Genomic DNA, 19,545 nt, shown 5'->3' with positions numbered 1-19,545 from the left:
GGGACACCTCTGCTCTTTCTTCATCGGGCACCTCTAGGGTACATAAACCTAGCCTGGGAACTCATGGGACCTCCGCAACTATAGGTAGAGGGTCAATGAGACCCTCTAGGAGTACATCCAGCGCTTCTCCAAGAAGCACAACGAGATCCCCAACATCACCGATACCGATGTAATCAATGCCTTCATCTATGACACGACCTGCGAGGCTCTCATCCACGTGCTTGGCCACGATACCTCGCACATGATGCGGGAGCTCCTAGATGTGGCCACCCACTATGCCATAGGTGAGGAGGTTGTCTAGGCCAACTTCAGTGGCAAGGCCAAGACCGCCAGCCACCTTAGTGGTGGAGACAGCACCGATGACCCTACTTCATCCTAGCGCCATAGCAATAAGAGGAACAAGGACCAGAAGCGCCGTGGGGAGGAGATGGTGGCTGCAGCCGATCATGCAGCCAGACCTTAGCCCCACGGGCATGGCACATGCCCCAAGCACTTCAAGAAAGCACTCGAGGCCCCTTGCCCTTTCCACAGGGGATAGGCAAAGCACCTCCTAACGGACTGTGCTACCATCAGGGGCTACATCCATGGCACCCTCGGCCAATAGGGCAAGGCCCAAAAGCCTACCCCTAAGGCTGGCAAGCTGGTAGACTCCACCCTAGAGGATGACACCGAGTTTCCTAAGGCTGATTGTTGTCTCATGATCTTCGGGGGCTCCCTGGCGTATGAATCCCATCGGTAGCGCCGCATCACCGAGCAGGAGGTGAACACCGTCCACACCCTTGCTGCCCTGACATGGCTCCATTGGTCCTAGACGGCCATCACCTTTGACCAAGAGGATCACCTCGATCGTGTTCCACACCCAGGGCGCTACCCGCTCATGGTTAGCCCGATCGTGGGCACCACACGCCTCACCAAGGTGTTGATGGATGGGGGTAGAGGCCTCAACATACTCTCGCCAGCACCCTAGACAAGATGGACATCCCACGGAGCAACCTATGACCAAGCAAGGCGTCGTTCTATGGGATCATGATGGGGAAGGAAGCCATGCCCCTCGGGCGTATCCGGCTCAATGTCACCTTCGACTAGCCGGACAACTTCTGCAAGGAGCCTCTCACCTTTGAGGTGGCGATGTCTCTAGCATCTACCATGCCCTCCTGGGCTAGCCATGCTTCGCTAAATTCATCATTGGCCCCAACTACACCTACCTAAAGCTCAAGATGCCCGGCCCAATGGGGATCATCACCATCGGGGGTAGCTTTTTTTGGATTTTCTTATTTATATAATGCAGAAAGAAAATATGCATGCATGATATATATTATTATTATTTTATGCCACCACAATGAATACTCCCTTGGGCTTTTACACACCAAGAAAATTTTTCGCATGGGGCTTAGGCTTTATGATGCAATGATGTAATGCAGTCATGAAACTTTTTATCTTCCTTTTCTAAATGCAATGCTAATGCAGAAAAATGAATATGCTAAAGTGAAAAGTAATTCATGTAATACTAAAAAGTAAATATGGATAACTACCGATGTTACCTCATGGCCAGGGTTTGGATTTTTAAGTCCTCCTGACAGGACTTGGCTGGAGAAAAGTTCTTCACTCTTCTGGTGCATCATCTGATCTCAACGATGGAGACCTAGATGGGTTGCACATCTTGTGATAATGTCTCTGATGGTGATGTCACCTTCTCTTTCCATACATGCTTGGTCTATGGGCTTGACTTAGGCGGAGTAGGTTCATCTTTCACAACTTCTTCAGGTTCTTCATCTTGTTTCCATTCATTCTTTGGAGGTTGATTCTTTGGCGTTGGGATGATCGATGTCTCCTCCTAGAATGAGTCTTCTTTGACTGTTCATAAGTGGTATAACTATTGAAATAACAACGTACCTTTTCTCTAGGGAATTGGAAGTGGACTTGTCCAGATCTGACGTAGATGATTGCGTTGGTTGTGTTGAGGAATAGTCTTCCCAATATAATAGGTGTATCATCTTCTTCATCACTCATGTCTAGAACCATGAAGTCAGCAGGGGCAAACTGATCATGTATTCTTACCATGACATCTTTTGCTATTCCTTCTAGAAATCAGATTGATTGGTCCGCCATCTGCAATTGCATATATGTAGGGAACAAAGGTTCATCACCGAATAAGTATTCATACGTTACCTTGGACATTATATTGACACCTGACCCAATGTCGCAAAAGGTCTTGTGAAAAATTCTTTTTCCAATGGTACACTCGATTGTGGGTATGCCTAGGTCATCCTTTTTAGCAAGGAATGGTGAAGCGAGGAGGTGGTCATACTCTGATCAAAGTGTGTTGATCATGTTAACTGATTCTTCTTGAGGCTGCCTGGCCTTGTTCTTCCTCCTTCTCCTATTGTTCTTCTTCTTGGTCATTGTTGTCTCTTCGAGCAGGTATGGCGTCTGTGGATGTCCAGGAGATTGCAGGATGCAGTTCTTGAAAGAAAACTTCTCCTTTCCTATCCTTGATTGTGAAGCAGATCTTGGCACTGTCCGCGTAGATGATGGCTTTTGCATTGCTTAGGAAAGGTTAGCACAAAATAATGGGTGCCCTTACATCTCCACCTGTTTCCAAAACCACAAAGTCTACAGGAACATATGATTGTCCCACTCGAACAATGGTATCTTCAAGAACTCCCTTAGGGTAATAGAGTGACTGATCAGCAAGTTGCAAATGCATGTTTGTGTACAACAAAGTATCTCCATTAATTTGATCATAAATTACCTTAGGCAAGATGTTGACACTTGCTCCGAAGTCACAGATAGCTTCTTGAAAAATGTGAGGTCCAATGGCGATGGGGATGATAGATCTCCCTAGATCGCTCTTCTTATTAGGCAAGGTATAGTCTATCCACCTTCCTGTCGATGGTTGTATATAATAATATGCTGCATTGTGAATATCAATAAGATTTGCAGTTTCTAGATCTTTTGGTTGTCGTAGAATCTTACCTTTGTTGGATGGAGGAACAACAGCTGCCAGCTGAGCTGTTTGTGATTCTACCATTTTATTAAAGCTATGCTAGTTCTTAATGGCAAAAGCAAAGCTATCCATTCTATTATTTATGTTCTCTAGAATTTAATCATTGATAGTTACCTTCTAGATAATCCCTCCATAAGTTTGGATTGGCCAGCAATTAATTCTCTCAAGGGTGATTGATTGAAATTATTAAAATTATTACCTTGATAGTTACCTTGGTAATTACCTTTGTAGTTCGATCTTTGTTGCTGGTTCCATCCTTCATTCTATTGAGGACAAAAGTAGTTGCTGTTGTTGGCAAAGTTCATATCCTCTTGGGTTTTAGGACAGCTGTTCCCTGAATGCCTAGTATTTCCACACTCTTCACATGTCATGCGAGAATCCTGAATGTGCATGACTTCTTGATTCTAATTGGCTCGATTTTCAAGCTTCTTCATCAGCAGGTCCATCTTGGTAGATAGCATGTCTACCTCCTTGAGTTGATGCATACCTCCACCTCTCTTGTGGATCTAAAGACATTCTTCATTCCAACCTTGGTTGGAGGCCATCTTCTTCACAAGAGCTGTTGTAGCTAGTATGGCGAGTGACAGGAATGCACCTCCAACAGCAGCATCCATAGTCTCACGGGTACTGTTGGTCAACCCATGATGAATAGCCAATTTTCCATCCCATGATGAGGACATTCTGCAATGTAATCTTGAAAGCATTCCCGTGCCTCAGGGACAGATTCATCATGTTGTTGCTGAAAGCTTGAAATTCTCCCACGCAGAGCATTGGTCTTTCCTATGGGAAAGAACTTTGCTAGGAAGGCAGTGGAGCAGTTATCCCATGTAGTATTTCTGTCTTTGTTGGCGTAGAACCATTGCTTTGCCTTCCCCAAGAGTGAGAATGGGAAGAGGTGAAGTAATATGGCATCTTGGGTTACTCCTTTGATGGTGAAAGTGATACAAATCTCCAAGAAGTGTTGGAGATGTGCACTCGCATCTTCACGTGCCTTTCCACAAAACTAGCTTGCTTGCACCATGTTGATGAGGGTTGGCTTGAGCTCGAATCCATTATCTTGGACATTGATTGTTGGTCCAGTACGGATGTTGGCCGTAGTTGGAGCAGAGAATTCATGGAGAGTCCTATTAGCCATGGCTTCAAATTCAGGTGTTAAGCTTCACCTTATCTAGTTGTCTTCTGACACTAAAGCTAAAACATTCTTGAGTTTAGCCTTAGTCCTCCTGATTAATGCTTCTAGATCTTCAACGTAGTTTGTCGGAAGGTCAAAACCGATCATACATAACCTTGCATAAGATACACAAGTAGACAAAACAAGGATAAGCCTGTTTGAGCAAAGGTCAATGGTTTTCCTCGATCACATTAATAAGTATAAGTTTATCAATACTTCCTTTGCCTAGCTACCTTCCACGGCAACGGCGCCAGAAATGCTTGTTGGTATTTATTAACTTGTCACTTGTTTAGTAGCCACGTATTATAAACCTATATCTCCTAACATTACTTTACTAGGTTGTCATCCCTAGTGATAATGCCAGAGATGCTTATTGGTACTACATAACATTACTACTAGAATAATACTAAGTAGTTCTTTATTAATTTATGTGACTAGGAAGAATATATAAATATATGAATGAAAAAGATACGCAAGCGCATAGATAATTATAACATTGTAGCACTTTACCCTAGAGTATTCCAGGTATCGTTATTTATTTATTTTACCATAGGGAAGGTCTAGTATGGACATGTATTAATAACTTATACTATTGATGGAGAAGTAAACCATAACCAATATTCTACTCATAACTGGGGTAAGTCGTAGAATAAGATATATATATGATAAGTATTGATCATCAATAATGATAAATCACTCAGTGTACTCCATTCTATGGCATTAACATGGTCAGGTTGAATATTAGAGGAATAATTCCTAAGTCATTCTTAATTACAAGTCAAAGCATACATTGATTAGTTCAATTACACCTACTAGTCATGGCTAAGGTTATCTTTATACCTACACATAAGGGATATTACTAAGGAAGATTAAGAATAGAGCTTGTTCTTCCTTCGTAACCGGACCCTACTTGCACCTATATTTGGGGAGTGGACTACAAAGGACTCAATGGGAGTGTCACATTTGTGATCTACCACATGACCCAGAATATAGGGTGTATCGGTAGGTAAACAACGTATAAGCACCACGCAATGTCGACCACTCACCCCGTGTACACCAGAGCGAGCGCTATATGAACTTATGCATAAACATAATGATAAACTAGCTATACTAGGTATATAATCAAAGTAGATATTGACCATTATAACAAAGAACATAAATAAGATGAATATTAATATTGTCATAACAATTGTAACTAGCATATAAAAGAGAGGGGGTACAAAGATTATACCAAACCACGCTCTTGACACGATTGGGAATCCAAGCGAAGCCTGCTTGCCTCCCTCTAGACCTAGCCTAACTAGCTATGCCCTAGAATCTAGTGGAGCTCTGAGGATGGTTATAGTTTCTATCTTCTCAAGTGACTTATGCAATATGCCTCAGGCGATGGTAGGGGCTAGTATATATAGCCCAAAGCATCCAACGTCAGCCCTTGGATCAAACCGACTTAAAGGACGACGTAGAGGCAACCTAGCAGGTGGTGGAGAACCGACATAACAATGGGGGGCTAACAGGTGAGCCCTAGGGGCTGGCCGGCCTACAGGTGGGGCCAACCAGCCCCATCTGGCGGTGTCTCACCCTCCGCTTCAGTGTGGAGTACTCTCAAGTCTTCTAGAATCTTCTGGTATTCGTTTTGCTGCAGATAAGCGCAATTAAATTTGACATCTTGGTCCACCTTGATGTTTTCTGGATAAACCCTACAAAAAAAATAGATTCACCAAAACTTGTGGAATTTATTAGTTTAAACCACTAATCCTTCGTTAGTGATTATATTTATGCCCTTATGTATGTTATATTGATGGTTTATAATAGTTGTTAACTACATCAACACGGGGGCAGCAACCGACGCGTCGCGTATCCCCTTCCCCATCGGAGGAAGGAAGGATTCTAGAGAGTCGCTAAAATCCTTCCGCCTTCTAGGGGAGGGGAACGTGATTGACACATCTAGTGTCGTGTTGTCACCCCTCATTCGTTGGAATCCTTCCACCCTCATGGGAGAGATTGCTCGGTGGAGGAAACCAAGCTCACTCGAAGGGAAGCGTCGCACTTCATCATCGCCATGGCCGCTAGGAATTAGATATAAGACGAAGAAGAGAAGGAGCCAAAGGAGGGATAGAAGGCATCATGTCCCCAGGGACCCTCTTTATAGCCCCAGTCGACACGCTCAGAGCATCTCTGGGCCCTCCTATAAGCCATCAACGGCTAAAGAGGCCTCAGGGTACTAGCCAGGCGTCCCTTCAATCCCCGAAACACACCTTAGAGCGGTTGCGTGATGGTGGCTACGCAGTAAAGGTAGAGTTAGGAGGGCATTGACAATGAGTCAAGTCCCCGCTCCACTTTCCACCAAGCATGCCGCCCACTTTGTGCACGCCTCCTTGCCAGACTTAAGGGGATCCAACTCCCCTGAGGCCCACCGGCCGCCGTCAATGACCTGGATCCATGCGTACTAGGTGTCGTGGCTCCTCCACTAGATCTACTCCACATGGCCCAATGTTCCATCTCCTAGACGTGGTGTGGGAGCGCATGCCTTAACTCCTCCATCAGGCACGACAGCCCAGACGCCATCAAACCCCTGCACAAAGCATCAGTGGATAGGACATGCCCAGAAGCTACCATGATCGCTGACAAGGAGGTCCCACGATGGCCTTGGGGTCTGTGCTAGCTCCCTACACAGAGCAACTCGACCCCCCAATCGATGGGTGCTCGGGTGGCGCACCTCCAAAAACCAACCAACACCCCAGTGTTGGGTTGGGAGTCGTTGAGTGATGGACCCAACAAGGGTCCCCCACCTAAGCTCAGCACGCTCCTCATGCCCCGACCTATGGCTACAGAAGGTCAGCCCCAAAAGGCCATCCTGAGAGGATCAGGGCCTACTATCGAAGCCCCCAGAAGGGCGTGGTGCGCCGGGTGATCAGGTGGGCCCAAGCTAGATCCCAGACGCTCTCGATCACCTGACCCATGGTAGGTCCCAACCAAAATGAAGCATGTCCCTGTGCATAAAGTCGGTAAATCCCAGATGAGTTCGCCGAACCCTCGCTTGGGTCACAAACCTAAGCGACATAGGAACAAAGAAGGGGTCAGACCACTACCACATGGCCCCAATAGCCAAGCGCCCCTATAACATTAAGGGCAATGGCCCCACATAGGGCAACACATTCCCGTCAGTAGAAACCGTCCCTGTCATGGCTAGTTTGGTCACTAGAAGATCGAATTCAACCCTTCATCGCCATCATGAATTAGGCCAAGTGAGGCCACGAAGGGCATGGGGGCTCTTGGCGAGATCCTAACATATGGGTATGTTAAGCCTCAGGATCAATGGTTCCTGACAGAAGGGACCCCCCGACCGACCCCTCTAGGATCGCCCGGGGGCTCAAAGGCTATACCCATTGGGTACGCTCGCGCGCACCCTCCGACGATGAAACCTGATCGAGCCTAGGCATTGTAACACCTCGGGTGTTAGCCTTGCATAACTTGACTTGCATAACATGAGCATGATCATCACGCATTCATAAACAAGCATTTACAATTGAAACATTTGATTGGAACATCTGCAACATTTGCTTGTTATCGCATGTTTCATTATCATATGCAACCTTTCTCGTTATTTCATGTCTCCATGTGTATATGCATATGATTATGAGTGGACACATGTACTTGGTTAAAATGAGTCACCAAAAATCTTTTGGCAATGCTTGGGTTAGCAATTAGAGCATTGTTCATGAAAGTCACTTTTCATAATCAAGCCTTTAAGTCATGTTTCATGTGATTACTTTAAATGGCCCTATGTGTGACTACTACATGAAATGATTAAATGACCTTGAAAATTGCTTAAACATGCTTGGGATATCATCATGAACAACTTTGGTATTTAGGGCTAGGGCTAATTTGGTCATTAAGCCATGCTTTGGGTATGTATTATCATTTGAATGTAGCAGGTTTGACCAAAGTTGAACTAGATGTTAGAGACCTTGCATGGAAAAGTTCACTAAAGCAAAGTTGTAGTGTTTGACATAAGGAACAACTTTTATTTTTGGGTCATTGACTGATTTAGCTTCTAACATGCTTGAATGGGTCCGACAAAAACCAGCAAAACCAAGCTTTCATCACTTAACGAATTTTTCTAAGTCCTGGATCACTGACAGCCTGACAAGCTGACCTTGAGCATGATTTTACTCCATTTCTGTTGCGAATTAGAGCAAGTGCTTTGAACAAGGATTGTAGCTAGTACATAGGTCTACAAATTTGGTTTAGGAAGTTTTGGCTAGAAGTCCATGGATTAAGAGTTTGTTCAATGTGAAAACACGTCGTCAGGCTCGACATTTCGTTACTGACGAACTGAATCGAAGCCGTTCGGTGGCCGACCGGCGCCAGAACGCGAATGCCGCGTGTCCGCGGCGACGGCCACGCGTCGCCAACGCCCTGATCGCGCAGGCCATGACACGCCTGAACGCGGCCTTAACCCCGCCAGCGCCTGCCCGAGCCATCCCACGCCCATTTTCAGTTTCCTGGCTCTCCTTCGCCGTTCGCAGCGCCCGCAGTAGAGCCACCTCGACACCGTAGCGGCCACCGGCGTCAGTGCCGATGATAGCCCGTCCTCGCTACTCCTCCGCCACCGCCATAGCTCCACCACCACCCCAGCAACCCACTGCCACCTCCCGTGCCCGCTGATAGCCCTCGGTAAGTGCCAGCGCCGTACGTGAGCTCACCGGAGCTCCGCCGCCACCTCCGTCGCCGTGGCCACGTCGCCATCGTCCACTGCAGGCCACGCTAGCGCGCTAGATAGCTTCCCCGTAGCTCAGTTGTGCTCGTCCGAGCTCTAGGTCGAGTCGCCGCAGCTTCCTCCGGCATGCCGCCGTTGTCCTGCCTCGCCGAGCCGCCATAGCCACCGCCGTCGTCATTACCGTCGACGATAGGGCCGGCCAAGTGGCTCAATAGATGCGCTATGTCACGAGGGTCATGTAGCGTAGATGTCATCGCCGGCGAAGCTCGCCGTCGACGAGCCGTAGCCGCGCAGTGCCGAGCAGCGCCGCTGCTCTGTTCGTGGCTCACTGGCATGTGGGGTCCCCTGTCAGGCGGGTCCCACCGGTCAGCGACAGAAGAAGAGAAAGCAAGTTCATTCTTTTTAGATTTAAATCCTAATTTCATGTGTTTTGTTATTTTTGTATCTTCAGTTTCCTGGCTCCAAAAATTGTGAAATAAATTTGTGAGTGTTCCTTAGGAAGTGTAGTATTTAGGAAAAATATGTTCTTGACTTGTACAGTAGAAATTTTTGGAGATTTAAATAGGGATTTGAAATGTGCTTTTGAATGCATTCAAATTTGTTTATTTTATATCTAGAGTTCCTATGCTCCAAAATTTATGAAATTTTTGTGGTAAGCTAGTCTTAGCATATATGAGCTCTGGTAAAAATTTGAGGACCAGTGCATGTGTAGATTTATAGTTATAGATTTTTCTTTTATGAATAGTTAATCCTTGCATGAATTTTTATAAATTATTTATGAGTCCAAAATTCATGAAATTTGTTGGAGGTAATCCTAGTACCATATGGATGCTAAGAAAAATAGGAAATCTGTTGCTTAACACTTTTCAATAGGGTTTTCCATTTATGCTATTTCAAGCCTTGCTTCCTTGTCATTTTTGTATAAGATGTTCTACTTAGTAAAATGACATGAAATTTTTATAGTAGTCCTCTGATAGCATTAGTAAGGCACTGTAAAGTTTTGAGAATTTATGAAGTACATCTGATATATGTTTATTATTTAACCTAGATATCTAAATAAAATAATAAAGGCATTTAAATAAATAGTTTGAACTTCACCATTATATCATCTTAAATGTATTTGGTATGCTTAAACTGTTGGTAGATTCTATGTTGTCAAATTTTGAATGATTTCATTAAGTAGAAGTATTGTTAGTATTGCATATTGAATAGTTTCCGGACAGATTCTGGAGTTTGATAAGTTGCATGTGGAAAATGATGTGTACTGTAAAAGTGGTTAATAACAAAGTTGTAGAGAATTTGATAAGCTTTCCAGAAAGTCTAGGATCACTATATTCGGATTAGTAGAACTCTAGTTACGAGTAAAATAAATTGCTGTTGCTTTGTGATATAGTAGATGCATTGTAGAAGTAGTTAATTAATAATCGAGAAGAGATATGCACCTACTCAATAAACATGATGCACGTGTTAAACATATATGCATTCATAATACTTATGCCATACTCATGCATCTAGGATCGGAGGAAGAGATCACGTTGCTAGAATTCGAAGAAGCAGAGGAAGGGAACCAGCAGGAGGATCCGCAAGCCGCAGCTCCCGAAGGCGTGGAGCAAAACCCTGAAGAGCTTCCGGAGTGCCCTGACCACCGCCCTACTTCCTTTCTGCGAGGCAAGCTCCGAAGCATTATAAGTCTCCCAGTAATTTACAAATGTTTACTTACGTACTTATGATTGAGGCATTAGGTTATAAGAGTTGAATGAAACCACTTGATGCATGTAAATTCCTTGTCCAGATATTAACCCTTTAACCAGTATAGGTCTAGGATCGAATATATGCTTAGCCATGCTTAGACCGGTAGAAGTCGGGTGATGTCCTGTCACCTGCGAGATGTAGGTGGATACTGGAGCACGGTTGGCTATATCTATTATCGTGGAACAGAACCATGAGGTAAAAGTAAATCGAGACCGGACGGGAAGTCGATAGAGAAGCAACAAGACATGGAGGTCTTGGGTGTGGATTTATCCCAGTCTGTGTCGATTAAGGACCGTACCGTTGTTGGCGCTTCTGACAAGATTGAACGCATGCCTCTCACTTAGCTGGCCGGATAACTCATTCCGACCGCGAAGCTGAGTAATTCAACTCAGGCCAGGAACTGTTCTGTTGTGCGCTCCTTCCGGGGAACGATCAGACTGAGCCCAAGGGCAGGCTTGGCCTAAGCATCCTGGCATCTGGTGTTCCAGATTGTGCGGCACGGTATGGACCCACGAAATGTGTACCTGAGTTGTACCAAAGGTGACCTAAGGCTATCATGGCTGGTAGACCTAGGTTTGTGTTAGGAATAAATTCCCAGCTGGTTGAAATCGATTCGAATCGCCGTCTCTCCCAGATAGTGAGAAACTTGGCTAGTCCCAACATCGTAGCAACTGTGTTATGAAACATGATGGTTCGGAGGAATATGGAATTACAATACCTACTATGGTTACTATTGTATGCTTCTAACTGATATACCACATGTTTGGCACAGGATAGTTGCTAATCTAGAAATGGATAGTTATATTTAACCTAATAAAGAAATTGTAACTGTACCATGACTCAATTGCTTTTACGCAAAAATGTTGTCGAGTTACATCCACTTATACAGCCTTGCATAATCCTTGGAGTCATTTTATTTCTGGTTCATGACGGGTAAGTCTAGCTGAGTACCTTCTCGTACTCAGGGTTTATTTTCCAATTGTTGCAGATGGCACTGTGTATCATGGGTATTGCAAGAGTTGCTTCTATCCCGCTGTGGATGAGGAGTAAGCCTTGGGCAGGCTTGTTTATTAATTCCTATCCTTGCTTTTGTGGACCGTGATCTTATTTGGCACTATATCAAACTATGTTGGAAACTTTATCTTCGAACTTATTTGCTTCCGCTTTATTATCAAACTCAGTTTGTAATAACTTTTATTCGTACTCTGATGATGAAAAGTATCTGTGAACTTTATGTAATATGTGGCATGTATGTTGAATCCTGTACGATCTTGGTTGTTGTAAATCGTTTATCGAGACCCGTCGTGGTACTCGATGGACTACCGGGTTTATATGGGTTCAAGTATGACAGTGCGACGGCTTGCGGATTGCCATTGTGCTTGTATTCTTATAAATTGGTCGGTTCTGTGATAGCTGGCATCAAAGCAAGATTCAACGTTAATTGTCACAAGTGTATTTAAAACAAAAGTTTTTGTTTTCCAAAAACCCTTCTCTAGCAACTAATAGTTATATAATAGGTATTTGAAATATAAAGTGTGCCAATGATCACTTTCCTTATGCCCAAATTAAGGACTATTAGGTGGCTATTTAAGTACTAACATGGGGGTTTTTACTTCGTCGTCCATACGGCATGCTATTGTATGGATACCATTCATTTGAGTGGTAATGTATGGATCAAATGCCTCTACGCCAAGGTAAGATGATGATTGTATGACCGCAAGATGTGAGAGTGCGGTCGGGAAGAGTTAGTTTTGGTACGGCTATGTATGCATGCTTGCATGTGTATATGGTACGTATTTAATTGTGGGTTTAAATTATTGTCGGGTAGATTGATACGGAAGTATATGTATGGGTATACATATATGGAAGTATTTACAATTACATTCTGCATATTTCATTATGGGTTTAGGGCTGAAATGAAATTTTATGCAGGTACACTAACAACGAAACATGTAGCTCGACTAGTTACGCTATTTATGAGAGAACGTATGTATGCCACCGTGTCTACCGTTAGAAACAAATTTTTCCTAAGTTTGTGAGGATGTATGGAACGAGCATGCATTATGATAATTACCATTCACATAACTACATTATTCCTCCCCTTATAAAATTCTTACTCGGTTATGTAACTCTTATCCATTATGGCATTGTCTCTCCAAGGGGTACATGTTAATGGTGCAGATGGCACGCACCAAGCAGACTGCTCGCAAGTCCACCAGAGGCAGAGCTCCCAGCCGTCAGCTTGCTCCACGTACCCGTCAACATCACACGTTCCTTAGAGAGTTTGGGATGCCTACACTCTTGTGGAGAGTGCTCAGCTATGTAGGCTATCCTGATGGAATGGAACTCCGCTACTTCTGGGTGAATGAGCAGTTGGGAGAAGGTCTCTTAGTTACTATAGAGGCCGTTGTTCACCTCCAAGGTGATGATTCTGAGTGGACAGGCTGGTGTTATGAGTCAACTGGCAGGACTACTGAAGAAGTAGCTGGCAGGGTAGCCTTTGGGATCCTGAGGGATATCATGGATCATTTTCCTCAGGTGCTGGCAGCCACTTTGGTTGGAGTCTTTCCGAGGGGCAACCCCTCCACTGACTCATGGTAGCAGGCAAGAGGAAGACCCTTGGAGATTGGTGCAGCAGAAGGGCAGAACAGTGATAACCCTGCCATGAGCGCCATGTTCGCAATGATGAGAGTGTTAGATGGAGTAGAAGGTAGCCTCAGACGTGTGTCTGGTGCTCTTGGTCATGCCCGCGAGGATTGACATCAGCTTCAGAGGGAGCACGATGCCGAGATTGAGAGGCTCACTGAAGAGATGACTCGGTTAACTCACCAGCGGAATGCAGCTTGGTCCAGGGAAGATGTCCTAAGAGCTCGACAATTTGAGCTAGGGTAGCAGCTGGCCAATGCGGAAGAATACAACGATAATCTGCATGAAGAGGTTCATCTGCTTAATAATCAGCTCCACCCTTATGTCCCACCTAGAGCCGCAGAAATGGATCTAGAAGGGTACGAGGAAGAAGAAGAAGAAGTGGAGACTGAAGAAGAAGTAGAACCTGAGGAAGGAGATGATCCTGCGTCTGACCTTGATAGTGATCATGATGAGGATTAGATCGCTTAGTACTTAGTGGAAGGTCTAATGTATCACCTTTATTCATGTAATGGACCTGTAGTTCGAATTTGGCCTTAGTAACCCGACTATCCTGTAATGTTGATTAATCGCACGTTTGGATGAACATCAATGCAATTCCAGTTCTTTGTCAGTAATCACGATTTAAATTTGCATGCGTTATGAGCGCGATAAGTGGTCAAATTGGTGATGTCTTGTTGCAAGAATGAATTGTTATGCCTCTGTTTTTATTATGATTTTGAGAATTTCTCTAGTAATTTCAATTTGGCATGAGTACCTAATTCATCTGCAATCTCTTGGCATCAACCAATAATCGCTTATTGTTGCAACTTCGTAGATGACGCGCACCCGTGCTGGAGCTGGTGGCAGCCAGGATGGCAACCAGGATGACTTGCCACCCCCACCACCGCCGTCTGCTTAGGAATTCTTTACCCAGTTCCTGGGGAGCCAGAGGACAATGGAGGAAGCTTTGCGCCTTATCGCACAAAACACTGCTCGTGGCCACCCACATCAACCAGGGGCCGAGCCAAATTAGCACAGTATATTCAAGGAGTTTCTGGACACGAAGCCTCCGATCTTCAAGGTGGCTGAAGAACCACTGCAGGCCGATGAGTGGCTGAATACCATTGAGCAGAAATTTCATCTGCTGAGGGTCACGGAGCATCTGAAAGTAGAGTATGCTTCTCATCAATTGCAAGGACCAGCAGGGATCTGGTGGACACATTTCCTGTCGTCTTTGCCTGCTAATGCGCGAGTTACCTGGGAACAGTTCAAGCTGGCTTTTAGGAGACACCATATTCCCCCAGGCCTGATGCGCAAGAAAGCGGCCGAATTTATGAGGCTCACTCAAGGAACAAAGTCACTCACAGAATATATGCACACATTCAACAACTTGTCAAGATATGCTCCCAGTTTCGTGGATACTGAAGAGAAAAAGATAGAGAGTTTCAAGCGAGGTTTGGGTACCAAACTGATGAAGACTATGGCAAATTCTCGATGTGCCACGTACAATGAGTTTATTAGTGATGCCTTGACCCAAGAAAACCACAACAACATGCATGCAGTTGCTAAGGGTCGCAAAAGGACATATGAGGCCAGTGCATCCGGATCTTTCCAGTCAAAAGCGCCTATCACAGCTAGGCCACAGTTCCGTCCAGCTGCACCCAAGTTTAGGCCTCCACCACCTAAAGCTCAGAATAATAGGCCACAGAAACCATTCCGTAAGGCATTCGCTATTGCCTTACCAAAAGGAAATGGCAATCAGGACAGCTCCACCGGATTCAGAAGTAATCAACCATGTTTCAACTGCAACCAACTGGGTCATTGGTCCAAGGAGTGCCCCCACCCCAAGAGGAATGGCAACCCAAATCAGAACAATCAAAGGCAGGTGAATGCCAGGGCACATCAGGGGCAAGTGCATTATACCGCTGTAGAAGAAGTGCCCACCGGAGAAGTTGTCACGGCTAGTATGTTTCTTGTCAACAAGCATCCCGCTGTTGTTTTATTTGATTTGGGAGCTTCTCATTCATTTATGAGTCAAGCATTTGCATCTAGACATGATCAAGAAATAATTGAAGTAAGTAAAGGGGGTTATAACATAAGTTCAGCAGGGGGTACGGTTACTACCAAAAAGATAGTCAAAAATGTACTCATCTTGATACAAGGGAGGGAGTACACCACGGATTTGATAATATTGCCCGGGTTATCGATAAGTGTAATCTTAGGCATGAATTGGATGAAGGATCATGGTGTTCTTATTGACACTAGCACCCGTACCATTATGTTGAGAGAACCCATGGGAGGGAATGCTTTTCTAGTCCCACTCTCCCACGAATTCAAACCCCAACATTTAGCCTATGCTATCCAAACCACCACCATATGTGATATCCCCGTGGTTTGTGAGTTTTCGGATGTATTTCCAGAGGAATTACCAGGTCTACCACCAGATAGGGACATGGAATTTAAGATCGAGTTAGTGCCAGGTACCGCACCCATATCCAGAAGGCCCTATAGAATGCCACCCAATGAGTTAGTGGAACTTAAGGTTCAATTGCAAGATCTATTGGACAAGGGTCTTATCCAACCTAGCTCATCTCCGTGGGGATGTCTAGCCTTATTTGTGAAAAAGAAGGATAAGTCACTGAGAATGTGTGTAGATTATAGACCACTCAATGCTGTGACCATCAAGAAGAAATATCCATTGCCTCGCATCGACATCTTGTTCGATCAGCTAGCGAAGGCAAAGGTATTCTCCAAAATTGACTTGAGATCAGGTTACCATCAGATAAAGATCAGACCAGAGGATATACCTAAAATTGCTTTCTCTACTAGGTACGGCTTATACGAGTATTTGGTTATGTCTTTCGGACTAACAAATGCTCCAGCCTACTTCATGTACCTGATGAACTCGGTATTCGTGCCCGAACTTGATAAGTTCGTGGTCGTGTTTATCGATGACATATTGATTTATTCAGAAAATGAGTCAGATCATGAGGAGCATCTGAGGATTGTCCTATCCAGACTGAGGGAGCATAAGCTATATGCCAAGTTTAGCAAATGTGAATTTTGGATGAGCAAGGTACCTTTCTTAGGTCACATTTTATCAAGAGATGGAATCTCAGTAGACCCATCAAAAGTACAAGAGGTCATGGATTGGAAAGCCCCAACTTCGGTTCATGAAGTTTGGAGTTTTCTAGGGTTAGCAGGGTACTATCGTCGGTTTATTCCAGATTTCTCAAAGATAGCTAAGCCTATGACCAGACTACTTCAGAAAGAGGAGAAGTACAAATGGACACCAGAATGTGAAACAGCTTTTCACACCCTCAGAACTTTGTTGACTACAGCACCTATGCTAGCACAACCAGACATTGAAAAGCCTTTTGATGTATTTTGTGATGCATCGGGAATAGGTTTAGGATGTGTGCTTATGTAAGAAGGAAGAGTAATTGCATATGCTTCTCGGCAATTGAGAAAACATGAAGTCAACTACCCTACACATGATTTGGAACTTGCAGCCGTTGTCCATGCATTAAAGATATGGAGACATTACTTGTTGGGCAATGTATGTCATATCTATACTGACCACAAAAGTCTCAAGTATATCTTTACCCAGCCAGAGCTGAACATGAGACAACGAAGATGGTTAGAATTGATTAAGGACTACAATTTGGAAGTGCATTACCATCCGGGTAAAGCAAATGTAGTAGCTGATGCACTTAGTTGGAAGTCTCATTGCAACACTGTGGAAGCATTATTGGAAGATGGATTCAACTTGTTACATCCTGCTATACTACACAATATCACAATCAGTTGTTCACTTGAGGGCAAAATCATAGAGCTATAGCAGACAGATGTAGGAATAAGTCACATCAAGAGAAAAATGCAAGAGCAGGAAACCAAACATTTTAGATTGGACGAAAGAGGTGTATTATGGTTTGAGGACCGACTAGTGGTACCAAAAGACCGGGAGCTAAGAAATCAAATTTTAGCTGAAGCTCACTCGTCTAAATTGTCCATCCATCCGGGTAGTAGTAAGATGTATCAAGATTTAAAAACCCATTTTTGGTGGACTAAGATGAAGAAAGAGATCGCAGCCTATGTTGCTAGGTGTGATAACTGCAGTAGAGTGAAAGCCGTCCATATGAAAACTGCTGGATTACTTCAGCCATTGCCTATTCCAGGATGGAAATGGGAGGAAATCAGCATGGACTTTATCACAGGCCTTCCAATGACGCCGAAAGGTCACGATTCAATCTGGGTCATTGTTGGTCGTCTCACCAAGTCAGCACACTTTATACCCGTGAACACACGGTATATAGTTGGAAAATACGCTGAGATATATGTTTCCTAGATTGTGAGACTGCATGGAGTACCCAGGACTATAATCTCAGATCGAGGACCACAATTCATAGCTCGTTTCTGGGAGCACTTACACCAGGCTTTGGGAACCAAGCTAATTAGAAGTTCAGCTTATCATCCGCAAACTTCAGGACAGATAGAGTGAGTGAACCAAATCCTAGAAGATTTACTTAGAGCTTGTGTTATATCTTCAAAAGGTTCATGGGAGAAATGGTTACCTTTAGCAGAATTCTCCTATAACAACAGTTATCAAGCGAGTATCAAAATGGCTCCATTTGAAGCCTTGTATGGTAGAAAGTGCAGAACTCCATTGAATTGGATTGAGCCCGGTGAAAGGAGATACTTTGGTATTGATTTTGTCAATGAAGCCGAAGAGCAAGTATGTATCATCCAACAACATATGAAGGCAGCTCAATCAAGACAGAAGAGTTATGCCGATAGAAGAAGAAGACCACTAACTTTTGAAGTGGGTGACTATGTATACTTGAGAGTATCACCCCTGAAAGGTGTGAAAAGATTTGGGATGAAAAAGAAGCTTTCGCCAAGATATGTAGGGCCATACAAAATTTTGGAACAAAAAGAAAATGTTGCGTATAAGTTACAACTACCACCAGAGATGAGTGCAATCTTTGATGTGTTCCATGTTTCTCAGTTAAAGAAATGTCTTCGAGTACCTGAAGAAGCGATTGCACCCACCAACGTGCAGCTCCAATCAGATTTGACCTATGAAGAAAAGCCAATTCGAGTATTAGAAGAGATGGAGAGAGTGACAAGGAGTAAGATTATTAAGTTCTATAAGGTGGTGTGGAACAATCATAGTGAACAAGATGCTACGTGGGAAAGAGAAGATTATCTACGAGAAGTTTATCCCGCCTTTTTCCAAGAATGGTAGGTCTTGCAAATCTCAGGACGAGATTTTTATAAGGGGGAGGGGCTGTAACACCTCGAGTGTTAGCCTTGCATAACTTGACTTGCATAACATGAGCATGATCATCACGCATTCATAAACAAGCATTTATAATTGAAACATTTGATTGGAACATCTGCAACATTTGCTTGTTATCGCATGTTTCATTATCATATGCAACCTTTCTCGTTATTTCATGTCTCCATGTGTATATGCATATGATTATGAGTGGACACATGTACTTGGTTAAAATGAGTCACCAAAAATCTTTTGGCAATGCTTGGGTTAGCAATTAGAGCATTGTTCATGAAAGTCACTTTTCATAATCAAGCCTTTAAGTCATGTTTCATGTGATTACTTTAAATGGCCCTATGTGTGACTACTACATGAAATGATTAAATGACCTTGAAAATTGCTTAAACATGCTTGGGATATCATCATGAACAACTTTGGTATTTAGGGATAGGGCTAATTTGGTCATTAAGCCATGCTTTGGGTATGTATTATCATTTGAATGTAGCAGGTTTGACCAAAGTTGAACTAGATGTTAGAGACCTTGCATGGAGGAGTTCACTAAAGCAAAGTTGTAGTGTTTGACATAAGGAACAACTTTTATTTTTGGGTCATTGACTGATTTAGCCTCTAACATGCTTGAATGGGTCCCACAAAAACCAGCAAAACCAAGCTTTCATCACTTAACGAATTTTTCTAAGTCCTGGATCACTGACAGCCTGACAAGCTGACCTTGAGCATGATTTTACTCCGTTTTTGTTGCGAATTAGAGCAAGTGCTTTGAACAAGGATTGTAGCTGGTACATAGGTCTACAAATTCGGTTTAAGAAGTTTTGGCTAGAAGTCCACGGATTAAGAGTTTGTTCAATGTGAAAACACGTCGTCAGGCTCGACATTTTGTTACTGACGAACTGAATCGAAGCCGTTCGGTGGCCGACCGGCGCCAGAACGCGAACGTCGCGTGTCCACGGCGACGGCCGCGCGTCGCCAAC

The 19,545-nt window shown here is 44.0% G+C and overlaps 1 non-coding gene across 1 annotated transcript; it reads left to right on the top strand.

Annotated features, from left to right (window-relative positions):
• Positions 1–3,669: 3,669 nt before the first annotated feature.
• LOC136514554 (small nucleolar RNA R71) lies at positions 3,670–3,778 on the top strand. Its single transcript, XR_010773709.1, has one exon. It is a non-coding gene; the product is annotated as a small nucleolar RNA R71 (small nucleolar RNA).
• Positions 3,779–19,545: the final 15,767 nt, after the last annotated feature.

The sequence above is a fragment of the Miscanthus floridulus genome, chromosome 16, assembly GCF_019320115.1.
Source record: "Miscanthus floridulus cultivar M001 chromosome 16, ASM1932011v1, whole genome shotgun sequence".
Taxonomy (NCBI): Eukaryota; Viridiplantae; Streptophyta; class Magnoliopsida; order Poales; family Poaceae; genus Miscanthus; species Miscanthus floridulus.
This window is presented reverse-complemented; position numbering and strand designations above follow the sequence as displayed.